The sequence below is a fragment of the Lactuca sativa genome, chromosome 7, assembly GCF_002870075.4.
Source record: "Lactuca sativa cultivar Salinas chromosome 7, Lsat_Salinas_v11, whole genome shotgun sequence".
Lineage (NCBI taxonomy): Eukaryota > Viridiplantae > Streptophyta > Magnoliopsida > Asterales > Asteraceae > Lactuca > Lactuca sativa.
This window is the reverse complement of record NC_056629.2, coordinates 7572973-7592444: the sequence shown is the minus strand read 5'-3', so window position 1 is coordinate 7592444 and position 19472 is coordinate 7572973.

The following is a 19472-nucleotide window of genomic DNA, read 5'->3' as shown; positions in this document are numbered from 1 at the left end:
AATAATGAACCTTTATTGCATTAAACCTTAAAGTTTTACAAAATAAAAATAAAATAAAATAAAATAAACGCTTTTGTTTTCATAAACGAGGATCTCGCCGAGCCATTTAAGGCCCAACGTTTTGTGAGGCCCGAAAAGTTTTGGGCCCTTAATTTACAAGAAATTGGGGGTACGGTTATACGGTAATACGCATCAGAGGCGGGAGTGACACACACCGGTTATCGGAGAGGAAACAGTGTTTGTGAAACGAAACCCTAGCGGCTAGCGGGAAACTCGACTTCTACAGATTAGCTCTTAAACTACGCCCTAGTTCAGTTTCGAGCAGGTAAATTATGTTTCAAAGTATTTTGATCATGTGGGTTTTTTCTCAAGTGATTTTTGATTGATAGGGATTTCATGTTAATGCAATAATGTGTGATCACAGACATGGCCAACTTCACGTTTGTTATTACCTAACACCGACTTTTTGCTCCAACTTTGAAAATCTTTTGACCTATCTGTGTAACGCCCCATCTCTGGTATGTTGTTCCCGTGGCATTTATTTAGAAGTTTTATTGAGGGACTCAGCGAGTCTATGGCCTGACTCGTCGAGTAGGGTCAAGTTTTCGTGCACGTGTTAGTCGTTCTTAGAAAGAAAAGAATTTTTAAACAAGATAAGGGAATGGTGCATGCGATCAGCCGAGCTCAAGTAAGTACTCCCAAATTACCAATACAAGTTTTATTATTATGATTAATTGTTCCAATTTCAGTAGAGCAGCATGCTAGTATAGGACTAAGGATCTAGGAGGATGCCTTATGTGCCTGCCATATGTGTTACAGCTTTATGAGAATTGCATGCTAGTATTGAGTAGACAGCAGTAGGATAGCCTGTTTAGGTTATGCCTGGTAGCGTGAGCTTAGCATTGTATGCTAGTGTAGTTTCTCGTTATGAGAATAGTTTTGCCTGAGTATGTTTCCTTTATCCGAATGCTGCTTGCTTTGTGCTTTGTGGGACTCTGAGTGGTGGGAGTTAGCCATTAGGTGAATACGTCACATCACATGTAAGCAGGGTTGAATAATCTCAGAGTGCTGGATTTGGACCTATTGCGCAGCTCTTGTCTAAGTCCAACCATTGTAGGGACGAGCCTTTTACTTGAAGGATTATCCGAGCCTCATTGCATGTGATGGTATTCAGGTGGTGGCTAATTAGCATTACAAGGAGGCCTTCAGCAGCTGAGGACTGGTTTGAGTGGAGTCGGAGATTTCCCTAGGGCAAGCCTAGGATGAGAGTAGCAGAGATCAGTAGTAGTAGAAGTGACTTGGTGGAGTCATGGCAGTTCTTGAGGAAAGTACGGATAGATGTGGAAGGTAGTATGGGCCCGTACTAATGAAAGCAGAGGATCCGTACTCGAATCAACGAAGGCCAAGACAAGACCAGGAAGCTAGTAGTAGTATCAATGATCCCTTGAGATATTTCAGTTTTCTGATATTGCTATGATGTGTTTCAGAATGGTGGTTTTGCGTCCGAGGACAGCAGCCGGCAGTGGAGGTGCCGGGGAGGGATCAGGATCAGGCTCGGGGGACGAGCTCATGGATGAGCAGACCAGAGAGTTTCTTTCTTCAGAGATTACTTGTATCATACTGGAGCAGACTCCTGTGATCTTCGGTTCGATCAAGGAGGGTATCCTAGAGCTGATGGATGAGAGGTTGGGCACCTTTTGTGCCGAGGTGGCGGCCATGATGGGGTCGCGCACACTTACGTTCAGGGAGTTCAGGGCATGTGGAGCTCCAGACTATCACGGGGCGCGGGACCCCATAGCGAGTACTAGATGGTTGGCGGATGTGGCCAACGCGTTCCGCACTAGCAGGTGTCCCGAGGGGGACAAGGTCAGATTGGCGTCCTGTCTTCTGAAGGACAGGGCACGGGATTGGTGGGAGGAGGTCGGACATACCATTGGAGATGATGCAGCGTTGGATGTCATGACTTGGGCTGATTTCTCTACCAGGTTCAGGGCGGAGTTTGCACCAGTTATTGAGGTGCAGCAGTTAGCTAGAGAGTTTCAGGACCTCACCCAGACTACAGAGACCGTGGCGAAGATCACCGCCAAGTTCAGGGAGATGGCTCTTCTTGTTCCTCAGTATGCAGCCGATGAGGAGATGAAGAAGGCCCATTATCATGAGATGTTGCGGAGCGATATCCGCCAGTTTGTGAGCCGGTCCAGCTGTAAAACGCTGGATGACATGATTGCTAGGGCTCGGGAGAGGGAGATTGATCTCGAGATAGAGAAGAAGAGGAAACCGGAGGCGGTTTCGGGTACAGGCAGTTCGGGAAAAAAGCCCAAGGTTTCTGATCACAGATCCAGGAGTCATCAGAGCCACGGTCGATGTGGAAAGTGTGGGAGATTGCACGATGGGGTGTGCAAGGCAGGGAGTTCCGGTTGCTACAAGTGCGGTCGGACTGGGCATTTGAGCAGGGATTGTACAGCCCCTGCTATTGCCGTTGCAGCATCAGATCTGATTTGCTTTCAGTGCAATCAGAGGGGACATAAAAAGTCCCAGTGTCCGAGTTTAGCTGCAGTAGGGAAGGTGGCTGCACCTGCCCCTGCTACTTTGAGGATTACAGATGGCCGGCAGGGCCGAGCCGAGGCGCCAGTGACAAAGAGTAGGGCGTTTCAGATGACAGCAGAGGAGATGCGAGTGACTCCTGATGTGGTGACGGGTATGTATCTTCCCTTCATCTCTTTATTATTATTGATTGATTATTGCTTATGATTGTATGTTTTATATAGGGTTGTTCTCTGTGAACGACATTTCTGCTATGGTATTATTCGATTCGGGGGCTACCCGATCATTTGTATCGCTTGCGCTTAGCAAGAGATTTAGCAGAGCTCCAGGGGAGCTGGATTGTCCACTAGAGGTTGAGATAGCAGATGACAGGACCGTGAGGGTCGCCAGAGTGCATAGAGGGTGTTCTCTTCAGTTGTTTGACGAGCAGTTTTCGGTGGACCTGGTTCCTATTCCCCTGCGATGGAATAAGGTTATTGTAGGCATGGATTGGCTAAGCCCCAATGGGGCAGTGATTGATTGTGAGCTTCAGCTAGTGAGGGTTCGCACTCCCAGTGGGGGAGAGTTAGTGATTCAGGGCGAGAGGCCACAACGCGGACCGACCTTTTGTTCCGCCGCAAGGGCGAGGCACTATTTTCAGGAGGGTTGCGCTGGTTATGTAGCTTATGTCTTGGATGCCCGGGAGAAGGGCAAGACGACAGTTGATGATGTTCCGATAGTGCGAGACTTCCCGGATGTATTTCCCAAGGATTTACCGGGGATACCCCCTGAGAGGCAGGTTGAGTTTAGGATCGACCTGATTCCTGGTGCGGCTCCGATAGCCAAGGCACCGTATCGCCTAGCTCCCCCTGAGATGCAGGAGTTGTCTACGCAGCTGCAGGAGCTGCTAGACAAGGGTTTCATTCGGCCGAGCAGTTCGCCTTGGGGAGCGTCGATCCTGTTTGTGAGGAAGAAGGATGGGTCGCATCGTATGTGTATAGATTACCGGGAGTTGAATAAGGTAACGGTGAAGAACCGTTACCCACTTCCGAGGATAGATGATTTGTTTGACCAGCTTCAGGGAGCGTCTTGGTTCTCCAAGATCGATCTACGCTCCGGGTATCATCAGATGCGGGTTAGGGACGAGGATGTGCAGAAGACTGCTTTCAGGACCAGGTATGGTCATTATGAGTTTGTGGTGATGCCATTTGGGCTCACCAATGCCCCAGCCGCGTTCATGGATCTCATGAATCGCGTGTGCAGGCCGATGCTGGATCGGTTAGTGATAGTATTCATAGATGATATCTTGGTATATTCCAAGACGCAGGAGCAGCACGAGGAGCACCTGAGGGAGGTGCTAGAAGTTTTGAGGAGGGAGAAACTTTTCGCAAAGTTCTCCAAGTGTGAGTTCTGGTTGCGCGAGGTGCAGTTCCTTGGTCACCTCGTAAACCAGAAGGGTATTTTGGTGGATCCGGCCAAGATAGAGGTCGTGATGCAGTGGGAGGTCCCGAAGTCTCCATCTGAGATTCAGAGCTTCCTAGGGTTGGCAGGGTATTACCGGAGGTTCATTCAGGATTTCTCCAAGATAGCAGTGCCGCTCACCCGACTGACCAAGAAGTCAGAGGTTTTTCGTTGGGGGCCTGAGCAGCAGGTAGCGTTCGAGACCCTCAGGCAGAGATTGTGCGAAGCTCCGATCCTTACCTTGCCAGAGGGAGTAGAGGACTTCGTAGTCTACTGTGATGCCTCAATCACAGGTATGGGAGCAGTGTTGATGCAGCGAGGCCATGTGATAGCTTACGCCTCGGGGCAGTTGAAGCCTCACGAGGCTAACTATCCTACCCATGATTTAGAGCTGGGGGCGGTTGTGTTTGCCCTCAAGATTTGGAGGCATTATCTTTATGGGGTCCGTTGTACTATCTACACGGATCACAAGAGTTTGAGGTACCTTATGGATCAGCCGAGTCTGAACATGAGGCAGAGGAGGTGGTTGGATGTGCTGAAGGATTATGATTGTGAGATCCTTTACCATCCAGGGAAGGCCAACGTGGTGGCCGACGCCCTAAGCCGCAAAGTGTCGGCAGCCCCTATTAGAGATTTGTGATTGAGGATGACAGTGATTACTCCATTGTTGGAGCGGATCAAGGAGGCTCAGGTTGAGGGCCTCAAGGATGAGAGGCAAAAGTGTGAGAGGATAGTGGGCCGAGTAGCTTCGTTTGATTATGACATTCGGGGATTGCTGACACTTCATGGGAGAGTGTGGGTACCGTACTGGGGAGGAGTACGGCAGGTGTTGATGGACGAGGCTCATAAGTCTCGATTTTCTATCCATCCAGGGGCGACGAAGATGTATAGAGATCTTCGACCCGATTATTGGTGGCCCTGCATGAAGCGGGATGTCGCTTAGTATGTTGAGAGATGCCTGACCTGCATGAAGGTCAAGGCGGAGCACCAGAGGCCTCACGGTAAGATGTAGCCGTTAGACATTCCCGTGTGGAAATGGGAGGACATCACCATGGATTTTATCACCAAGCTTCCCAGGACCGCACGAGGAGTAGATTCGATATGGGTAGTAGTGGATCGGTTGACGAAGAGTGCTCATTTTATCCCGATTCAAGAGAGTATATCGGCAGAAAAGTTAGCCGATATCTATGTGCGTGAGATCGTGGCACGTAATGGAGTGCCGGTATCGGTGGTGTCAGACCGAGATGTCCGTTTTACATCCAGATTCTGGAAGCGGTTTCACGACGAGATGGGTACTCGTCTTCGTTTCAGCACCGCTTTCCACCCTCAGACGGACGGGCAGAGCGAGAGGACGATTCAGACTCTCGAGGACATGCTCAGGGCATGTGTTAGCGGAATTTTCCGTTAGCGGAATTTTCGTATAACAACAGTTATCATGCGAGCATTGATCGACCTCCCTTTGAGATGCTTTACGGGAGGAAGTGTAGGACCCCGATTTGTTGGGGCGAGGTCGGTCAACGAGTCGTTGGGAGCATAGAGGTGGTGCTCAAGACGACCGAGTTGATTCAGCAGGTCCGTAGTAGACTGCAGACTGCGTAGAGTCGGCAGAAGAGCTACGCCGACAGGAGGCGTTCAGACTTGGAGTTCCGGGTGGGCGATATGGTCCTTCTGAAGGTCTCACCCTGGAAGGGTGTCATCAGGTTTCGGAAGAGGGGAAAGTTGGGCCCCAGGTTCATCGGTCCTTTCAGGGTTTTGGCCCGAGTGGGTCGGGTTGCTTATCGGTTGGATCTTCAGCCGCAGCAGACTTCGAGGACGAAGTCTGAGACAAGTGGAGGAGAATTGTAACGCCCTATCTCTGGTATGTTGTTCCCGTGGCATTTATTTAGAAGTTTTATTGAGGGACTCGGCGAGTCTATGGCCTGACTCGTTGAGTAGGGTCGAGTTTTCGTGCACGTGTTAGTCGGCGACTCGGCGAGTCCGTATTCGGGACTCGGCGAGTCTGCCTGCCTGGAAGAAACCCTAAATCCCCGGGTTTCTCACTATTTAAGCAATGTTATGTGCCCCAAACTCGCCCCCTTCACCCTCAGAGCATCTTTTAGCAAACCCTAATCGTTTCCTTGGTTCTTTGTGCATTTCTTGTGTGAATCTTGAAGTTTTGAAGAGAAGAAGGAGGCTAGATCCAAAGGAGAAGAAGAAGATCCAAGGTCTTGCTCCCATTTCAGAGTTCATTGAGGTATTAGCCGAATTCCTTCTGTTTCTATGATTGATTTCTCTTTAGCAAGCATATTTAGCCTCTTTTAGCCATTTCTTAGCTTGTTCTTGGTAGAGAGACCACATTAGATTGATTAGCCTTCGGATCTAGCCATGTTTCAGTTCCAAAATCGTAGATCTATCACCTTTATGGAGCCATTTTGCATGATAACCCTAGATCTACTCTTCTAAGTGCCTTTTTACCCTTTATCTCCTTTTTCATGTGGATGTACACGTAAAGTTGGAAACTTTACGTGGTAAACCAGCCTTAGGAACTCAGATCTATAATTTGTATGCGGTGGTATTGACTAGAATCGAGTTTTTAGGATCTGCATGCATGTGACTCGGCTAGTCGTTCTTCGGACTCGGCGAGTCCGGTCGCGAGTCCCCGATCTTTACCCCCTTTGAGTGATTCCGAGTGGAGGTCAGTGAGCAGTAGGATGGACTCAGTGAGTCGAAGGGTGGACTCAGTAATGGTGGGACTCGACGAGTTGTTCATACAACTCGGCGAGTCCAAGGAAATCTTCTTAGATCGAAGAACAACTCGTCGAGTTGTTCATATGACTCGGCGAGTCGGATGAAGATTGTCTGAGTTCTTGGATCGAGAGGGTGCTCGTCGAGTCGATGCCATACTCGACGAGTAGCCACGAGTAGGGTTGAGAAGTGAAACTAGAGACTCGACGAGTTGGCGGCCCAACTCGGCGAGTCAGGTCAACTGTGGGTTGACTTTGACCGAGAGAGTTGACTTTGACCAAGGGTAAAAGAGTCATTTTACCCCAGTGCAGTGTTTAGCATTTGATTGAGTGTGTTTATGGACTTGTAGCCGGGGAGATACCGGAGCAGCAGCAGTTAGCTTCCAGAGCTATTCACACAGCAGCCAGTTCACGAGGTGAGTTTCCCTTCAGTAGGAACGGGTCTAAGGCCACAATGTCGGCCCGTTCAGTTAGCCGTAGTTTCGGGACTTCGGTCTAATGCAGTAGCTAGTATGTTTGACGCCTCCGTGGCTCAGACAGGAGTTATGTGTTTATGCTAGTTGATATGTTTATGCTGTGTTCAGTCAGCTTCGGAATTCGGTCCGATGTAAGGGACAGAGGTCCAAGTCAGCTTCGGACTTCGGCCCGATGTAGGGGACGGAGGTCCCAGTTAGCTTCGGACTTCGGTCCGATGTAGAGGACGAAGGTCCCAGTCAGCTTCGGACTTCGGCCCGATGTAGGGGACGGAGGTCCCAGTCAGCTTTGGACTTCGGCCCGATGTAGGGGACGAAGGTCCCAGTCAGCTTCGGACTTCGGTCCGATGTAGGGGACAGAGGTCCCAGTCAGCTTCGGACTTCGGTCCGATGTATGGGGCAAGGCCTCAGTTAGCCCGGACTTCGGTCCGATGCAGTGGGCAAGGCCCAGTATGTGCTTTATATGTTATTTTGTGGTATGTGGTAGTTTGGGGGAGCTCACTAAGCTTCGTGCTTAGAGTTTCAGTTTTGGTTTCAGGTACTTCCACAAGCAAAGGGAAGAGCTCGGGATGATGGCATCGCACACACCACAGCTTCAGTTTTGTCGTGGGAGTTGATTCAGTTTTCTTGATATGTTTGGATACAGTTGTGACACAGCTTTTCTCACAATATTTATTATGGTTTTTGAAACACGCAGCATATGGTTTTATTATGTGATACTCAGTCTTGTGGGTTTTGTTATAATAAAAATCGAAATTTTTGGGTGGTATTTTTGGGTTGTTACAATCTGTTATAAGTGTCAATAAGACCAGTGGCGGATTCAGACCGAAAGTTAACCGGGTCCACTATATCGCTTCCTGGTGGGAGCGGCTTCGGGCGACTGGCCGATGGTGTCTTAGGCTACTTTTCTTGGTGTGCAAGTCGATAGTTATGGAGCAAGTAGCTAGGATATCATAAAAAGAGAAGAAATTTGTTTTTTTATGGTTTATGAGAAAAAAAATAAGAGGTGCCACTCTTAATATCAATAATTAAACATTAAATATTTTATAAAATAATATTTTAACATAACATAATGTAATTTTTTGGAACATTTATAAAAGAAACCAAATATTCTTTAAAACATTTATGATACTTTATTATCAAATTAATAGAATGATTATCTTTCATTATAAAACTCATTAGAATTTTATGGAAATTTATTTAAAAAAATAGAAATTCCCAAAAAATGACAAGTGGAAAATAATAATTCTAAAACTCCCACAAAATTACATGTGGTAAAACTCTTGAGAATTTGACAAGTGGCAAAAAACCTTCATTTATTAGAGATGATATATATATATATATATATATATATATATATATATATATATATATATATATATATATATATGTATAAGGCGAGCCAACCTCAAGTGGTACCATACACCCCACTTACCAAAGAGTAGATCCGCCATTGAATAAGACCATGGTTGTGTACAGCTCACTTAGAAACTCGGGACTGATTCATTTCAGTTTAATATGATTCTGATTTCTTAGATATAATGTTTCCATTTTGGATTTTAAGATAGACATGTCAACATGAAACATTGAAACTAATTATTTAGGTATTTGGGTCATAACTAATAGCTCATTATGACATGAAACTAGTTATATTTACTCTTTAGAACAATGCACATTGATTTAAAATAGTTTGTTGGGTTATCCTGGGATTTGTTTGAATTTGGTATATTTTGTTTCACTTAAGGCTTTAATGACAAGAAGCATGACACCAGGGTAAGGAGATATATTGTTGTTGTGTTTACCTTGTCTATAACTTTCGTATCCTATGTGGAATTTTCATTTACCAAGATCTCTAGTATTTATGTTTCTTGTGCAAGTTTTTGAAAAAGAAAATAGGAAAATATGCGTTTTTTATAACTTGTTGAACAACGGTTTTGCTGCTGTTAAACGAGAGTCTCACATGAGGTTTGATTTATCTCGTGAAACTGATAACAGTGAAAAAGACAGGTTCTTTACTGCAGAAATGTGGTACTTCCCCCATGAATGCATGAAAGTTGATCACATAGATATGTGAAGCACAACTTTAGGCTCTTTCATGTATTTATGATATTGTTTATTCGGGATCGAGGTTTATACATTCTAGGGTTTGACAATAAACATACAACAGTAAGTAGTGTATATGAGGAAATATACAACATTGATTCATCATGAAACTGGAGTTTCCAATTTTAGATAGAGTATTAGTATTCGACTGTGTAGATTGATTTGATTGTCATCAACTTTTATGATGTGAAGTCAGTTTGATATATAACTTTTTAAAAATTGTATGATGGTGGAGATAGAGGTATGTTTTACCTTGATGTGAATTTTAGATTAGAACAATGAACTTCACAAGCTGCAAACTCACTACGCATAGAATAATGTTGGTTGATTCATTCCTATTCCATACTACCTTTCGATTGACAAATATCTTCATGAATTGTTAAGTTTATATGCTCTTGTCATTTAGACCATCTCCAATGCAATGAACTCATATGAGTTCAATGGATTGACACATGTACATTTCACTCACTATACAACTTTACCCATTAAAATCTACACTCCATTAAACTCTATACGATTTAATGGATTGCCACATCATTTATCATTTTCTTTTTGTTTATTGTTATTTTTTTTAAAATTAATCAGCATGAAAATAAAAATTAAAAACTACAACTAAAACTAACATTATTTAAAAATTTAAAATAAAAAATAATTTATATATATATATATATATATATATATATATATATATATATATATATATATATATATTGTAACGCCCCATTCCTGGTACGTTGCTTCTGTGGCATTTATTTAGAAGTTTTTGAGAGGGACTCGGCGAGTCTATGGCCCGACTCGTCGAGTGGGGACGAGATTCCGAGCACGTGTTAGTCGGCGACTCGACGAGTCCATATTCGGGACTCGGCGAGTCTGCCTGCCAGGTAGAAAACCTAAATCCCCGGGTTTGCACCCTATTTAAACCACCTTATGAGCCCCCAAACTCGTCCCCTTCACCCTCAGAGCATCTTTTAGCAAACCCTAATCGTTTCCTTGGTTATTTGTGCATTTCTTGTGTGAATCTTGAAGTTTTGAAGAGAAGAAGGAGGCTAGATCCAAAGGAGAAGAAGAAGATCCAAGGTCTTGCTCCCATTTCAGAGTTCATTGAGGTATTAGCCGAATTCCTTATGTTTCTATGATTGATTTCTCTTTAGCAAGCATATTTAGCCTCTTTTAGCCATTTCTTAGCTTGTTCTTGGTAGAGAGACCACATTAGATTGATTAGCCTTCGGATCTAGCCATGTTTCAGTTCCAAAATTGTAGATCTATCACCTTTATGGAGCCATTTTGCATGATAACCCTAGATCTACTCTTCTAAGTGCCTTTTTACCCTTTATCTCCTTTTTCATGTGGATGTACACGTAAAGTTGGAAATTTTACGTGGTAAATCAGCCTTAGGAACTCAGGTCTATAATTTGTATGCGGTGGTATTGACTAGAATCGAGTTTTTAGGATCTGCATGCATGTGACTCGGCTAGTCGTTCTTCGGACTCGGCGAGTCCGGTCGCGAGTCCCCGATCTTTACCCCCTTTGAGTGATTCCGAGTGGAGGTCAGTGAGCAGTAGGATGGACTCAGTGAGTCGAAGGGTGGACTCAGTAATGGTGGGACTCGACGAGTTGTTCATACAACTCGGCGAGTCCAAGGAAATCTTCTTAGATCGAAGAACAACTCGTCGAGTTGTTCATATGACTCGGCGAGTCGGATGAAGATTGTCTGAGTTCTTGGATCGAGAGGGTGCTCGTCGAGTCGATGCCATACTCGACGAGTAGCCACGAGTAGGGTTGAGAAGTGAAACTAGAGACTCGGCGAGTTGGCGGCCCAACTCGGTGAGTCAGGTCAACTGTGGGTTGACTTTGACCGAGAGAGTTGACTTTGACCAAGGGTAAAAGAGTTATTTTACCCCAGTGCAGTGTTTAGCATTTGATTGAGTGTGTTTATGGACTTGTAGCCGGGGAGATACCGGAGCAGCAGCAGTTAGCTTCCAGAGCTATTCACACAGCAGCCAGTTCACGAGGTGAGTTTCCCTTCAGTAGGAACGGGTCTAAGGCCACAATGCCGGCCCATTCAGTTAGCCGTAGTTTCGGGACTTCGGTCTAATGCAGTAGCTAGTATGTTTGACGCCTCCGTGGCTCAGACAGGAGTTATGTGTTTATGCTATGTTCAGTCAGCTTCGGAATTCGGTCCGATGTAAGGGACAGAGGTCCAAGTCAGCTTCGGACTTCGGCCCGATGTAGGGGACGGAGGTCCCAGTTAGCTTCGGACTTCGGTCCGATGTAGAGGACGAAGGTCCCAGTCAGCTTCGGACTTCGGTCCGATGTAGGGGGCGAGGCCCCAGTTAGCCCGGACTTCGGTCCGATGCAGTGGGCAAGGCCCAGTATGTGCTTTATATGTTATTTTGTGGTATGTGGAGGTTTGGGGGAGCTCACTAAGCTTCGTGCTTACAGTTTCAGTTTTGGTTTCAGGTACTTCTGCAAGCAAAGGGAAGAGCTCGGGATGATGGCATCGCACACACCACAGCTTCAGTTTTGTCCTGGGAGTTGATTCAGTTTTCTTGATATGTTGGATACAGTTGTGACACAGCTTTTCTCACAGTATTTATTATGGTTTTTGAAACACGCAGCATATGGTTTTATTATGTGATACTCAGTCTTGTGGGTTTTGTTATAATAAAAATCGAAATTTTTGGGTGGTATTTTTGGGTTGTTACATATATATATATATATATATATATATATATATATATGTGTGTGTGTGTGTGTGTGTGTGTGTGAGAGGAGAGAGAGTATAGAGTTCAATGGGGATTGAACTCCCCATTCCATTGAATCCTAGTCATTTTCCTACAATGGGGATTTTGAGTTTAATGAGATTGAACTCTCCATTAAACCTCACATTAAACTCCCATTGGAGATGGCCTTAGGGTGACTCATGGTGTTGACAAACTCTTGAAATGTGTGTATGTGTGTTTTGGAATTAATTGAACATTTATTCATTGAGGGAGTTTGTAGTTGCTAACCTTGAAAGGAATAAATGCTTGTGGTAGAGATCTCTTCACCCTGCATGTGGGAACAATCAGGTTGTGTTACATGGTTATTGTGTGTGTGAGAGACGTTTTCAAAAAGTAATATTTAATGAAGTTTGTTTTCTAATGGTTTTATTACCTTATAAGTTGTGGATCTGATTGTAAGAACAAACACTAACTAAGCATCTTGATCGGTTTGGGTGGGATTTTGAAGGTGAAGTTGGGATGAAGGATGTAATACGGTAATGGTACCATATTTTTATTGAGATGTAAAAAAAGCAGCATACTTGATTTATTTGTTCACTATATCATCTTATGTTTATTTATTACTGTTACAACATTGTATTTTTAAAGTTTTTCTTACTAAGGCATTGAAAAATGTACCCTTAATTGGTGTACTTTAAATCTTTTTTCTTATTAGGAGTGTATTTTGAAAAATCAAATTAGTCATAGGATTGCACTTTTACATAGACGTAGGATCTATAATAAACAAATAAATAAAAGTACATTTTTATCCCTATTGCATCGAACAATTTCTTTGATATTCTTCGGGGTAATTAAACTCCTACATAATAGTTTTTTTCTTCATGACAAGAACCCTAAACCCCACCGACAGGCTCAAAGGCCCTTTGGTTCTTATGCTGTAAATGTAATGAAGTAAAAGTTAATACACTCATCTAGCATAGATATTTGCATTTTAAGAAAGACTAAATGAGAAATCCCAATGAACTTTCATATATATATATATATATATATATATATATATATATATATATATATATATATATATATATATATATATATATATATATATATATATATATATATATATATATATATATATATATATATATATAGGTTTAGGTTCTATTGAAAACAAAAAACCCTAAAAATCATAAAAATGCATAAAAAATACTTAGAGATCACAAAACTTTTTTTTGAATCATATATATATATATATATATATATATATATATATATATATATATATATATATATATATATATATATATATATATATATATATATATATATAAAGAAGAGTTATTTGGAAAACAAAAAACCCTAAAAAAACTATATATATATATATATATATATATATATATATATATATATATATATATATATATATATATATATATATATATATTAGATTATAACCCGTGGAAACCACGACCCATATGTTCACAATTATTATATAGATAAAAATAATACTAAATGTGAATATAAAAATATAGGGTGTTTTGGATTGTAAGTAACCTGAATTAATGTGATAAATAAAATAAATATAGTATTTTAACATAGATTTTGGAACACTTATTTATATATAATATTGAAAGTTTTATTAGTCAAATTATCATCTTTAAAACTCGTATGATATATGATCGATAAATTAAAATAATATAGATAATAACAAAAATAGTCATTAATCATAAATTTGCTAATACTTTTTATATATTTTTAATATGATAAACATATATTTTAAATTTCAAAGAAAAATTTTGGATATCTCAAATCATCATATGGATTTTAAAAAATTGTATACCTTTTTAAAATAATATAGGAAAATATATTAAAAAATACAATAAAGTTTCAAATCTCTTAAATTTAAGACATTTGGGGACATGCTGAAAAAATAAATAGTTGAAAACACAATATTTATTAATGTGTAGAATTGATTATATGATAATATTACCCTTTTATATTTTTGAAATATATATTTGTCTCGAAGCATATTACATTACATAGAAATATATAAAGATTTATTTATAGTTAAGAATAAAAAATTAATAACAATAACATTGCTTTTTTAAATAAAACATAAATAAGGAAATTAGATCTCGTGTTAATTATTTTTTAAGATAAAATTTATAACTTATTCTTTTAGTTTGCATTTAACTATAACTTGCACCGTTAATTGAGACACAAACTGGATTACTGCAATATTGATTTGACATTTATATTGTGACACCATCCACATGAAGCTCCTTGTGGAAGAATCTCCTCAAAAAGTTAAGAAACATGCTTCAATACCTTCCTGACAAAAATTAAGAACAACGTTTCAAGATTTGACATTTAAACCCATGAATGTTTTTCAAATTATTAAAATCAATCTTGCCTTCTTAACAAACCATTGTACACCACTTGAAAGACCATGCTACAATATTTAATAGATAAAAAACTTACAGGATGAAAAAAAACAAGATCTCATTGTTTGGGTTCTAGACTTTAAAGATCGATGAATAAATCAAGATAAAGATTTGGTTGGAAAAAATGATAATATTTTAACCTTGATCAAAAAGAAAAGTTTTCAAGTTGTCTACTCAAGAACAGAAGTGGCCTTCATTAGATAGTATATAGAAAAGTAAAATAGACATATTTTCCTATTTGACTGATGACCTTAATATAATGAGTCAATTACATGATAATTTCTTTGGAAACTTATTTATTATAAACTAGTTTATAACCGTGGGAACCAAGGATACGATTATAAAACAAATATAGAATATGATGAATAATTTAAAAATAAATCCATTTATAAATACATAAAGCTTAATTAAGTTAGTTGTACTTATTTATTTTAGGTTAAAAAAATAATTATGAAGATAACTATGAATTGTATATTTTGTATTTTTATCCTAAAATTAGTTATTTTTTATATATAATAAACTAATATTTTTATAACCTTTTAGGTTATCTTACATATTCCACTTTTTATAAAATGAAAACATATTTAAAACATCTCAACTTTAACATGTATTAATTTGGTTCCACTTTTTATAAAATGAAAACTAACAATTACATCTCAACTTTAACATGTATTAACATATTAATATCTTTTTTTTATTTACAAATATTGTCCCAATATTTTTTTTATTGGGTATAATGTTCGCCGGCAATAGATCACAATATCAGTCAAAATTGCAAAGGAAAAATCTTTACATTATCCATCCCTAAATCAAAATATCTCGTCTAAACCCTAACTCTCGCATACCGTAACTCATCCACCTCCACCAAAATTCTTCAATCGATATATGCATCTGATCAACAACTTTAATCATCGACATAATCCCCAATAAATCACGAAGAAAGCTACGAATAATCCATAAACTCCATTCAACAGACGTGCATGTTGATATCCATCATTGGATTCATCTTAATCGTGTGACGGTGATGATTTGGGGGAGAAAATTCGAAATGAATTACAATTTGCAGACAGAAGGAGGATATTACTTTAACTTCCGATGGTCATCAAGACGGATGAAGAAGTTAGGGTTTATCTGTTGAAGACCCAGTTGCTGCTCTTACCATTATGGGAGTGTATCAGTTCGAGGTAGGACACCGTTCAAAGTTACATATTCAGTCATTCTATTGAATGTATAGTTTCAGATGGAAAGTTAGTATTCATTTCTATAGTTATAAACAACAAAAAAAATGAGTAATTGTGCAGTTTTCATTAATATGACAGAAAAATTAAACAAAAACTTACATGATTAAATTGCGGGGTGTTATACTCTTCTAGATGATACCCAAACCAGGAACTTAGCAATGAAATAAAGACGCTCCTCACAGGATGGATTTTTCGTAAACTTGAAGGCAAATAGTGGATGGAAAAGTCAGACGTAATTAACCTTAAAGGAAAAAAGATAAGTAATTGATTTATATATATATATATATATATGGTTAGCTAAATTGAAGCCTGAAAATCAGATTTGATTGAAACAACTTCAAATAAATTAAAAAATCTAATAAGATAATTTTATAAAAAAAAAGGTATTAAAATTGATTTCTGTGTTAATATTGATGGGTTTTAGCCATAAGAACTTTCCTATGTGCGCATGCAAAACCCTAATGCTTGGATCTAGGCTTTCTAATAAACATGCTTTGAATCCAAGACTTCTAATTACTAATTAGGTTAAATAACAACATTGAAACAAATCTAGAATCATACCTTTGAGTTCCTTGTTGATCTTGAGGTCTTGGAGCTTCTAGAGTCACAAATGTCACTCCTCTAATGGCTTACAAACACCAAAGCAAGAAGAATGATTTAAGAGAGAGAAGAGGGAAGGAATTTCGACCAGAGGTTCCTTACTTTAGGTCAGGTGTCGAATTCCATCAGCCATAGGGTCTATTTATACTTGTAGACACCTTAAGGGTTACAACCTAAACCCTAATTGGATAATCTTCTCTTAAGGCTATCCAAATCCATTCCATAGATAAGCCTTTGGACGATTTTGGCTATCCTAATACTCTTAGAATTCGTCCAAAGCATATCCCAATGGATTTACAGTCTAAAGCTTAACTATCAAACAATTGACAGTTTATACCCCTTTATTTAATTAATCTCTTTAAGTCACCAAATTAATTCTAATTAATTCTATGACTTATATTAATCAAATAACAAATATATTATTCATTATATTATTCTCATAATATATTAATAATATTTACTCTCTCTTAATAAATCATCCTATCAAGTTGCTATGGTGAAGGCAACCCAAAAGGACCATGCACAACCGGGTCAAGTACTTGCCCAATATAGTTGCAGCTTAGACACTATTCCAACAGTCTCCCACTTGGATAAGTCTAGTAACTATACAAGTACAATTCGGTTTGCAATCATAGCTCTCAAAGACGCTGTCAACTCTGATCTAATCAATCTTGTCCTTTAGATAAGGGAACGTACAGTCCTCTGTTAGATATCATGCTGACAATCCTATGGAATGGTTAGTCAAGCATTTAGGTTTCTCGATCTCCGATTTATTTGACATAGAACTTAATCGAACACATCAATTCAGTTCTGACCGGGCCCGGCACATAAGTCAAATCAAATCATCGAGCGGCCGAGACATCGCTTTTACCCTCTTAGAGAAAAGTTACAGATAAACTTCGACTTATATGCATTTACTTATTCATTAACCAACTATACACAACAATACGTTTTATAACACCAAGTTACTGATGCGTTTTCGTATTATCAATGTACAATCAATTAACAAATAATAAACCATATATCTAGGTTTTAAGACTATATGATATTATCATCTTGCGATCACCTTTTATATCGTATTCCATAAGGTGATTCCAGCAAGCGCGGGTTTATTCCAATGCTCAAAACTAGTTCATAAGCACTCATGAACATTGTAGCAATCTTTTGCTATGTCTAACACCATTTAGACATTCTACACATCAATTCATGACAATCTTCATTCATATCTACTCCCAACATATGAACGATTGTGGACCATTTGAACAATTCGATTATTCCTAATAAACTCAAATATTCTGGAAGTCAAAACATGCAAAGTGAAACAATAGCTAAACAATTAACATAAGATAGTAACATTACTCATAAATAAAACTCCTTTATTTAATCATCAAATGTCAATTACATTTATCTATTACACGTTTCTAATACTATCTAATCTATGCTAATATCATCCTTCAGCCCAATGCTCCTAGCATGCTGCAAGTGCTTAACCCTACTCAGTCCCTTCGTAAGCGGATCTGCTGGGTTATCTTCTGATGATATCCTCTTCACTACGAGTTGTCCTTCTTCTACACGATGTCTAATGAAGTGATACTTTCTGTCGATATGTCTTGATCTACCATGATCCCTCGGTTCCTTGGTCAAGGCAACCGCGCCTTCGTTATCACAGAAAATCTCCATTGGCTCCTTTATGGCAGGTACAACTCCAAGATCACCGATGAAGTTCTTTAGCAATATTGCCTCCTTCGACGCTTCGCTCGCTGCAATGTACTCTGATTCGCACGTTGAATCAGCTACGGTTTCCTGTTTGGAACTCTTCCATGTCACTGCTCCTCCATTTAGGGTAAATACCCAGCCCGACTGCGAACGGTAGTTGTCCCTGTCGGTCTGAAAACTGGCGTCACTATACCCTCGCACCTTCAAGTCATCACTCCCTCCGAGGACTAAGAACCATTCCTTCGTCCTCCGAAGGTACTTAAGGATGTTTTTCACCGCAATCCAATGTGCTTTGCCAGGATTCCCTTGATATCTGCTAACCATGCTCAAAGCGAAGGCTACATCAGGGCGAGTACAAGTCATAGCGTACATGATTGAGCCAACTGTGGAAGCGTATGGTACTCGGCTCATCTCCGCTATCTCAGCTTCGGTACTCGGACTTTGAGTCTTACTCAATTTGGCATTACTTTGTATCGGTAGTTCTCCCTTCTTTGAGTTTTCCATACTAAAACGTTTTAGTACCTTCTCTAAGTAAGTATTCTGACTAAGTCTAATTAGTCTCTTACTTCTTTCTCTTACTATCCTTATTCCCAAAATGTAAGAAGCCTCTCCGAGGTCCTTCATAGCGAAGCACTTCCCGAGCCAGGACTTTACCTCCTGCAGATTCGGGATGTCGTTTCCTATGAGTAATATGTCATCGACATATAGAACGAGGAAGCTTACTATACTCCCACTGGCTTTGACATATACACAAGATTCGTCTTCGCTTCGTACAAATCCAAACTCTTTGACTTTCTCATCGAAGAAAAGATTCCATCTGCGAGATGCTTGCTTAAGTCCATAAATGGACTTCTCAAGCTTACACACTCTATCCGGATGCTTCAGATCCACAAACCCCTCTGGCTGAGCCATGTAAACATCCTCAGCCAACTTTCCGTTAAGGAAAGCGGTCTTGACATCCATTTGCCAAATCTCATAATCATGAAATGCGGCAATAGCTAGCATCACTCTAATAGATTTAATCTTTGCAACTGGTGAGAAGGTCTCATCATAGTCAACTCCGGGAGTTTGAGTAAAGCCCTTCGCAACCAATCGCGCTTTATATGTGTGCACGTTTCCATCCACGTCGGTCTTCTTCTTGAAGATCCATTTGCACCCAACGGTCTTACGTCCGGGCACGTAATCAACCAAATTCCAAACTTGGTTATCATACATGGATTGGATCTCGCTATCCATTGCCTCTTTCCACTTTACAGACTCCGGGCCTGCCATGGCTTCCTTATAGCTATTAGGTTCATCAAGATTTACTAGTGTACCATCACTAATATACGTGTCCCCTTCGGTAGTAATATGAAAGCCATAAAACTGGGGATGAACTCTAACTCTATCGGAACGTCTAAGAGGTAAGGATTCGTAAATTGGTTCAACCGGAGTTTCCTCCTCGGGTTGAGTGCCAGCGGTAGAG